Source organism: Amblyraja radiata, chromosome 8, assembly GCF_010909765.2.
Source record: "Amblyraja radiata isolate CabotCenter1 chromosome 8, sAmbRad1.1.pri, whole genome shotgun sequence".
In the NCBI taxonomy this organism is placed as follows: domain Eukaryota; kingdom Metazoa; phylum Chordata; class Chondrichthyes; order Rajiformes; family Rajidae; genus Amblyraja; species Amblyraja radiata.
The window spans coordinates 8,513,391-8,523,127 of NC_045963.1; the positions used below are offsets into that span (position 1 = coordinate 8,513,391).

General features: G+C 45.5%; 1 protein-coding gene across 6 annotated transcripts in view; it reads right to left on the reverse strand.

Annotated features, from left to right (window-relative positions):
• The window catches only part of sanbr (SANT and BTB domain regulator of CSR), a 67,166-nt gene extending 57,500 nt beyond the window's left edge, over positions 1-9,666 (reverse strand). For 4 of the 6 annotated variants that reach the window (XM_033025152.1, XM_033025151.1, XM_033025147.1 and 1 more), the window contains exon 1: positions 9,130-9,630. The gene's annotated coding sequence lies outside the window, so the exon portion shown is untranslated. Of the gene's footprint in view, positions 1-9,129 lie in introns of all 6 variants that reach the window. The other 2 variants (XM_033025145.1, XM_033025149.1) reach the window with 2 other exon arrangements.
• Positions 9,667-9,737: the final 71 nt, after the last annotated feature.

Consider the following 9,737-nt stretch of genomic DNA (forward strand, 5'->3'; position numbering starts at 1 on the left):
GGAATGCGGGAGGTGACCCAGCCGGCACGGGGGATCCAGGTGGAGGAGACAGAGACGGAGAACGAGCAGGGGAGGAAATCATCTGCCCGAACCGAGGAGGCACAGAAGGAGGAGAACGCGGCAAGCGAACTGACCGGGGCATGCAGGGAGCTGTGGGGTAATTAGTAATGACAGGCTTGAAGCGCAACGGAGGAGCGTAAGGATCCGCAGGAGGAGGCTGCGGCTCGTTAACGGCCAACAGGTGCTGGCGGCTCCGACGGTATACAGTTCCATCAAAGTCCACCAGGTAAAATCTCGGGGAGTCGTCCACACCAACAACGGTTGCGAGTCGGGAGAATCCGGTGGCTGTCTGCACGCGGACGACCTGGCCAGGCAGTAGTGGCGAGAGCGGGCGGCAGGTCTTGTCGTGAGAGCGGCGCTGCACCTCATGCTTGTGGGCAATCCGTTGCTGGACGGCGGTAGGCTGGAGGACCTTGGGCACCAGGGACTGTTGGGCGATCGGCATCGGTGGACAAAGCACGCGGGACATCAGACGCTGGGCAGGGGATCGCATGGTAGGGTCCAGTGAGATGTTGCGAAGGTTGAGTAGACCCAGGTTGAAGTCACCATTGGAGAGACGAGACTGCTCGAGCAAATTCTTGGCACTGCGGACAGCTCGCTCGGCCAGGCCGTTGCTCTGCGGGTATTCGGGACTGCTGGTATAGTGAGTGAAGTTCCACTTCGTAGCTAAAGCCTGGAATTCTGTGCTGGTGAACTGACGGCCGTTGTCGGTCTGTAAGCGGACCGGGGACCCGAAGGTAGCAAAGTGTCTGCGCAGCTTACTGATAACCATTTCAGAGGTGATAGCAGGTAGAAGGTCCACCTCGAACCAGTTGGAGTATGAATCAACCAGCACCAGGTAGTGCTTGCCTCGCCATTCGAATATGTCAGCAGCCAGCGAGGTCCAGGGCATAGCAGGCGCAGGCTGCTGCAGAAGTGGCTGGCGCTGCTGATGTGGGGCCAGGGTGTTGCAATCAGGACAGGAGGCTACTCGGGCTTTAATGTACTTGGCCATGCCGAGCCAATAGTATTGTTCTTGGGCATGTGAGACGGTGGCATCGGCTCCGGGGTGCCCCATGTGAGCAGCGTTGTAGTACAAGTCGTATAGGGAGGCAGGGACGACCACCTTGTGACCCTTGATGATGATACCGTCCCGGAGCACCAGTTCGTCGCGGACCAGAAAGGGTGGGCACCCGCAGGCAGTGAGGTGCGTCTGCTGGGCCACCCCCGCTGGATGACAGCTGCGAGCTGTTGCAGGTCGGGGTCGTTGGCGGTGTGCTCAACCAGGCACTGCAGCTGCTTAGAGGGAACAAAGTTGACATTAAGTACCTGCAGATCCTCCAGCTCGTAGGGGTGCCTGTCACAGGAGGAGCGGGGGGCCCGGGACAGCGCGTCGGCCACATGCATCTCGGTGCCCTTCTTGTACACGATTAGAAAGTCAAACCGCTGGAGCTGTAGCATCATGCGCTGGAGTCTGGGTGGAGCGATGTGGATGGGCTTATTGAGGATGGTCACCAAGGGTTGATGATCTGTCTCGACGGTGAACCTGGTACCGAAAAGGAAGTCCATGAACTTGGAGCAGGCGAATACAACCGCAAGAAGCTCCTTCTCGATTTGTGCATATCGCTGCTCAGTGTCTGTCATGGTACGCGAGGCATAAGAAATGGGCTGTAGCGAGCCGTCATCATGGAGTTGCAGGCAGGCAGCACCGAGTCCGAAGCGGGAAGCATCGCACGTAACTACAATCGGACGTTGCAGATCGAAAAACTTGAGAGTCGGTGTGCTGATCAGCTTTGTTTTGAGAAGGTCGAAAGCCTGCTGGTGTTGGGGAAACCAGGACCAGGCAATGTTATTTTTCGTCAGTTGCCTCAGGGGTGCGCTCAACTCGCTGAGGTCGGGGATGAACTTTCCCAAGTAGTTGACCATGCCCAGGAATCGCTGCAGGCTGGTCACGTCGGTCGGGGCAGGCAGCTCGGAGATAGCGTTGGTTTTCTGCGGATCGGGTTTCAGCCCGTGGGCTATGAAGATGTGGCCAACATAGGGTACTTCAGCTACACGGAATTTGCACTTTGACAGGTTGAGTTTTAAGTTGATATGGTGAGCGCGGTCTAGAATTCGTCGGAGGTTGTGGTCTTGCTCAGCAGCATCTTTCCCGTAAACCAGGATGTCATCCACGATAATGGTACACAGCAGGCCAGCAAACAGTTGCTCCATGGAGCGTTGAAACACTTCGCTGGCAGAGTTGATGCCGAACGGCATCCGCAAAAATTTGAATCTTCCGAAGGGGGTGCCAAAAGTGGTTAAGTCTGAGGAGTGTTTGTCTAGAGGTATTTGCCAGAATGAGCTCCTAGCATCAAGGACAGAGAACACCGTGGCCTGGCCGACCTGGGCAGCAACATCTTCTACAGTCCTCATGGGATAATGAGGACATCTTATTGCTAGATTTAAGTCTTTGGGGTTGATGCATACCCGTATCTCGTTCTTACCCTTCTTCATGGTGGCGACCATGGTGGAGACCCAGTCAGTGGGTTCGCTGACAGCTTCAAGCACTCCCATGTCAACCATGTTCTTAAGCATTGCTTCGACCTTGTCCTTCATGGCAAACGGCACCCTGTGCGGACCACTGGCACAACCGACGGGTCAGTTGCGATCTTGTATACAAGGGGCAGCTTGCCCAATTCATCATCGAATAGGTCAGGGTATTCAGAAAGTGGATTCAACATCACCCGCACTTCGTGGACAGAGCGGTCAAAGGACACCAGTCCGAGGTCCTGACACGCCTGAATGCTCAACAGAGTCACACAATCACAGTCAAGAATGAAGAACGACAGGTCTCTCGAAGATTTCTTCAGCACACAGTGGAAGGTGGCCCTCCCCACAGGTTTTAGCTCCTCTCCCCCATAAGCACGCAATATGGAGCGATCAGCAGTTAACAGCTCATTATTTCTAAACTTCCTGAACAGGGATGTTGACATAACATTCACCTTCGCCCCCGTGTCTAGCTTAGCAGTGAAGGATTTGTTGTTGACAGTGACTAGTACAGAAGGATCGGGGAGGCGAGATTGATTATGAAGGAGAGAATAAACACTGGCATCTCCCATGGAAGTACTGGGCTCAGAGTCGAGAGCAGTGTCGACAGAAGACTGGGAATCGAAATCGTTATCAACTTGTTGCAGGTTATTTAGAACTTGTCTGGGAGCTGGTTGAACGTTCCCACGGGAGCGACAGGCAGCTGAGAAATGGTTCATCTTCTTACAGAAATTACAAGCTTTACCAAAAGCTGGACACTGCGACTGCATAGAGTGGACATAATTACAGTTGGGGCACTTTTTAACAAGCGGGACCCGAGCGGCATAAGTCAGCCGCGGTGCAGTGCAAACGTTGTCTTGCTTGCGGCGGGGCATAGCGACACCAGTCAGATTGATAGCCCGATTGTCAGATCCCCTCTGCCCATGTAGTGGGGCAACCACCTCAGCTAGTCTGCATGCATGCATAGCTTCAGTCAGGGTGAGATCCGGTTTTCGCAGCAGCTCGGCTCGTAACTTCTGATCTAGCATGCCGGTGACTAAAATATCTCTAGTGAGCTGATCACACATGTTCTCGACACGGCACCGCTGAGCAAGGTAGCGCAGGTCAGCGATAAAACATTCAATAGGCTCATCAGGCTGCTGTTTCCTTGTAAAGAATCTAGCCCGCTCCAATATACGGTTGGAGGGCAAGTCACAAATCTCCGCAAACTTGCGTAAGAGACATACTGGGTCGTTGGCAGACTCCGCTGGCTCGACGACCTGGTCGTTGTCATCCAGGACCGCTGGATTGTAGATGAAAGTCCGAGCTCGTTTCATGGCATCGGGACCGGCAAGGTTCAGCAGTAGTGAGGCTTTGACCGCATCAGGGTCATTTTGGTGCACGATATTGATGAAGTGGTTGTAGTCCATCACGAAAGTAGCCCATCGCTCCGCAATGTCAGCGTCAAAGACAAGGGGAGAGGGCTTGCGGCACGAGAATGCCATGGCAAAGAGGGAATTAAACACTAGTAAAACTAGGGGCAAATAAAACCCGATAAACAGGAGGCGCCCGTTAAACTTGCTGACACCATATATAGAAGTTAAGTCTGACACACTGTAACTTTACTGAGTATTTAATAAAGGCACATGTGAAGCACGTCCCAGTACTGACTGCATCTAGTCTTCAGGCGTACTGGAACCAAGGGAGGAGCAAGGGGATGATATCACAGTTATACTGAGATCTATTTTCCCAATTCAATCGTCCCTGTGCCATGTATTTCATTCTATAGTGACTTAAGATGTCACACTCCTCAATCTTGCATAAAGCATTAGGATACCCAAACCAAATAGTCATTCCCCATTTTCTCTAACAATACCGTCAATTTTACAAATTATCATTTTATTTTCGTCTTTGAGCTCTGCTCCAGTGAAAATAGCCCACCGTGGATGTTGACTAAATATTTCAAAAGGCATTTGATAAACTATCATGTTACAGATCAAAAGAGAAAACACAAATGCATGGAAATGAAGAGAACATATTAGTAAAGGGATAGGAGCAAGACATTGGTTCTCTTAATGGAAATATGCACAGTGCCCTACTATTTCTATTGTCACCATTGCTTTTATAGTTGTGTATTAAAGATTTGGAAGGAAAGACAATTATAAAGTTTGCAAATGATGCAAATCTTGGTGGCATAGTAAATAGTGACAAGGATTTTCAAGAAACATGACACAATAAACAGCTGAAATGGATAGACCCACTGCAGAACCAATTCAATTAAAAATGCCTTTGTTACTACTGATTTAACCTGCAACAAAATGTTTTGGGAATCCTGCACCAGCACTCCCAAGTCCCATTGCACCTAAGATTCCTGAATCCTCTCCCCATTTAGAAAATATTCTAAGTCCCTCCACCTGCATCATCTGCAAACTTTGCCACAAAGCCATCAATTCCATCTTCCAAATCATAAATATACAACGTGAAAAGTAGCAGACCCAACAATGAACCCTGTGGAACAACGGCAGCCAACTTGAAAAAGCCCCATTTATTCCCACTCTTTGCCTCCTGCTATTCAGCCAACCTTCTATCCATGCTAGTATCTTCCCTCTAATATCATGGGCTCTCATCTTGCTTAATAGCTTCATGTGCGGCACCTTATCAAAGGCCTTCTGAAAATCCAAGAACACAACATTCACTGACTTTCCTGTGTCTATCCTGCTATTTATTTCCTCAAAGGATTCCTACATTTGTCAGGCAAGATCTCCCTTCACAAAACAGTATTATGTGTTTCTAACTACTTGGAACTACTTGCAAAACAATTGACTCCAAAATCTTCCCAACCACTGAAGTCAGCAAACCAGGCTATAGTTTCCCCTCTTTTGCCAGGCTATAGTTTCCCCTCTTTTGCCTCACTTCCTTCTTGAACAGTGTAGCAACATTTGCAATTTTCTATTCCTCTGGGACCACTCCTGACTTGAGTGATTCTTGAAAGATCACTACTAATGCCTCCACAATCTCTAAAGCTACCTCTTTCAGAACCTTGAGGTGTAGTCCATCTGATCCAGGTGACATATCCACGTTCACACTTTTCAGCTTCCCAAGCAGCTTCTCCATAGTAATAACAACTCCACTAACTTCTGCCCCCTTACTCTCCTGAATTTCCAGCATGTTGCTGGCATCTTCCACTGTGAAGACGGATTCAAAAAACGTATTCAATTCATCTGTCATTTCTTTATTCATCATTACTACTTCTCCAGCGTTATTTTCAAACTATTAGTATCCTCTTTTATATTATTGACGAACTTACGTTAATTTTTATCTTTTCTCCCGTAATTGCCTTTTTAGTTGCCTTCTGTTGGTTTTTAAAAGCTGCCAAATCCTCCAGCTTCCCACTTATCTTTGCAATATTATTGCCTTCTCTTTTATGCTGTCTTTAATTTCCTTTGTCAGCCACGGTCCCCTTATTCTCCCAAGAAGCTTTTTTCCTCTTGAGATGAAAAGACCTGCGTCTTCAGATTTACTCCCAGAAACTCCAGCCATGGCTGCTCCACCCTCATTCCTGCTAGTCCCTTTTCAACCTACTTTGGCCAGCTCCTCCTTCATGCCTCTGCAACTATCTTTACTTAACAGTAATACTGACACATCTGTTTAATATTCTTTCTCTCAAACTGCAGGTTGAATTTTTTTCATAATATGATATCTATGTCCTAGAAGCTCATTTACCTTAAATTCCCTAATCATATCCGGTTTATCACAACACCAAATCCAGAATTGCCTTTTCCCTAGTAGGCTTGACCACAAACTGCTCTAAGAAGCCATCTGTTGGGCACTTCACAAATTTACTCTCTAGGGATCCAGTTCTAACCTGATTTTCCCAGTTTTCCTGAAATCCCACATGACCATTGTATGCTGATTGTATCTCCTGGTGTAATTTGTACGCCTACATTTTGGCTATTATTCGCTGACCTGTATATAACTCTCATCAGGGTTTTATTACTATTACTATTTAATTCTATCCATAAGGATTCTACATCCTATGCCTTCCTTTACTAAGGATTGAATGTAATTCCTTACCAGCAGAGCCACTCCACCCCCTCTACCCACCTCCATACCATGCCTTCTTTACACTATCTACTTCTGTTAACACTTCAGCGATTTATGGATTTGACCCATCTGTATATCAATGCTGTTAAGGTTCTTGCCATTAATTGTATATTTCCTCCTTACATTTGACCTGCCAAAGTGCCACCTCACTCTCACTCAGATGAAACTACATTGACCATTTCCCCGCCCATTTCTACAGCTGATCTCAAGCCTGCTGTATACTTTGACAGCCTTCCTCACAGTCCATAACCCCAGAAATGTTGCTTCAACTGCAAACTGACTAACCAACTCATCTACATTTAAGTCCAAGGCAATTATATAGCACAAACATCAGAGGTCCCAGCACAGATCCATGCGGAAGCCCTCTATTCACAGACCTCTAGCCTGAATTTTGACCTTCCAGCCCAAGACTCTGAAGCAATATGGGATAAACAGTGTGGAAAGACAAGTAACATTTTAACAGAGAGGAGGTATAAGAACAGAGGCCTGAGGGAGAAACATCAGATCCTTCAAGGTGACAAGGAAAGTTTATTGGAAGTTAAGAAGCAGACAATATATTTTGCTTTGCAGCACAGAAATTAAACCTTGTGCTAAAACCTATACTTGCCCGTGGAAGAAGTACATAATTAACCAAAATGATACATGCACTTCAAGAGTTAAAATCAAATCAAAGTTGACACAAATCAGAGTTGCATTCTGTGGAATTTAAAAGTTTAAAGGGCAACTTCATTGATATTTTGAAAAAGTTGGTAATTTTTGGAGAAGGAGGAAAATAAACTTACAGCCTAAAATCCAGGGTCAAATACCTAAAAAATAGTCAAATCTACATAGATTAAATGTAAAAACAATCTTACATTTCGATGCTGTTACAGATTTAAACTTTTTTTTTTAAATGATTGGCAAGTCTTTTTAAATTTCAGATTTGAGAGTGGCAGATTTTTGTAAACTGGAAATAATTAAGGAACATGGAGGACAAGGCAAACCACAGATTAGCCATGACCTCATTGGAAGATAGAAAAGGCTCCAGAGTATTCCAACTCCATTGTTTACAAATCACCTGTCAGGCCATAGTGAAAGTAGTATGCGCATTTCACACAAGACGGTATTCAAGGCTTTGGAGAAAGTACAGAAAACATTTAACAAGATGATTACCAGGAATAAGGTGTTATCTAGAGAGACTGGAATTGATCTTGTTAAAACATAAAAGATTGGAAGACACCTAAAGTATGTCTGACAGAAAGAAGATTTTTATTCCATACTGACAGCGAGTCGCTAAACAGGCAAAAGGTTTACAAAATTACTCAAAAGAAAATTAATATTTTTTGTCAATGGAGAGTGGCTATGTTCTGTGATACACTGAATTAGACACAGTAAGAAATTTCAAAAAATCTATTTAATGTGTAATTGATTCAAACTAATTTGCAGGATTATGGGGTGAAAACTGGGCTGTAGGACTAAATTGAAAACCTTTTAAAGAATTGACAGCCACAAACTGTGCTGTTAGGTTACATAGAAAAGACCTTCCTGCTTCCTCTCCTTGATAAACTGTAGATTCTATATCTGTATCAACAGATTTCCAATAGAATTGTTCCTTCTCCAATATTTTTTTAATTGCAAATGGTCTAAGCTTTACCAACATATCTTTTCATTAAGCAAATATCAATTAATAAAACTCAAAATTGTTGCATTATGATAATCAACAAAAAAAGGGAAACATGTTATGGGCAAAATAATGTTTGAAAAGTTGGTCCTAAATTTTGATTTACAGCTAGTTATTTTATCTGACCGCTGACTACATCCATGAAAAGCATCTTTATTCTTCAGATTCTGGCTTTTTGATTATGCCCGGATTTTATTCTCTCTCCAGTTGACAATTGTGCATTCAACTGCAAAGACCCCAAGCTCTGTAATTCTATGTTCAATACCTCATCTCTCTTTCTTCTTTTGAACTATATATTTTTGACTAAGCTTTTAATAATTTCCCTTGGAGCGTATAAAGATGGCTCATACCAAATTTTGATTGCTAGCATATCGTGAAGCTCCTTGGAAGATTCCACCATGGTTAAGGCATTATTACATAAATAAGTTATAATGTCCTTCAGAGATGGCAACTTTAATTTATTTTGTGTCGTAACGTAAATCGATCTATCGTAAATCACTCCATTGTATGAAGAATCTAGGAAATACAATACATCTTGACCGCATCTCAGAATTACCAACATAAAGCCAAATTGAATATATACTTAATTGTAAATTTGTTCAAACCGGGTCCAAGAGTAAGAATGAGGTTAGACGAATGTCATACTTTCAGAAACGCTTATTCGGGGATTACATGCAAACTACAATCCCATTTTAAAACTCGTGCCCTATATCGATGAATGTTTAATGGTGATCTTAAAGTACGTGAGTGATTACATTTCCATATATATTCTGCACAAATAGACTACAAGAGCATAAAACAGTCATAATTACACTAACCCGAGCTACGGCCGGTAGACTGGAGGACTGCACTCCCACAGGGGCTGGCAATCTTTCAACAGGATTTAAACTAGGAGTCTGGATTGCTGCGACTCCATCAAAACTCTTTACAGACGGCGGAAGAGTGATAATGTAGAATTGAAACTTGAACAGTACATCCCAATTCCCTCAAAATACTACTTGTTCGCTCCAGCCAGTATTTGACCAAACGACACGGTGTCCTTCACCTTGAGCAGCGTGGGAGTGGAAACCCGTTCTTTCTGCTCGAAATGTTGCGAAGACACTGCTAATTTTAAGAGACCGCCGGCCCCGCCGCATGCCTAGTCCAAAGACACATTGGTGGATTTTTCTTTTTGTGTGTTTGGTTGGTTTTTTAAAGAGGCGTATCTTGCTCGTACTGCTCTATCCAGCCATTACCGCACAGTGCCCGCGCCAAACATGGACGTGAACAACCGCCCACCCGCGCGCCCGCCCGGCGAGGCCGGCACTGCTCGGCAGCACAGGCGGGCCCCCGCTACTGAGCATGCGCATCAGCCAATGGCAGGCGAGGGTTCCCCTGGCAACGCGCAGGACAGCGCGAGCAGCGGCGGCCGTTGGTCCAATTGACA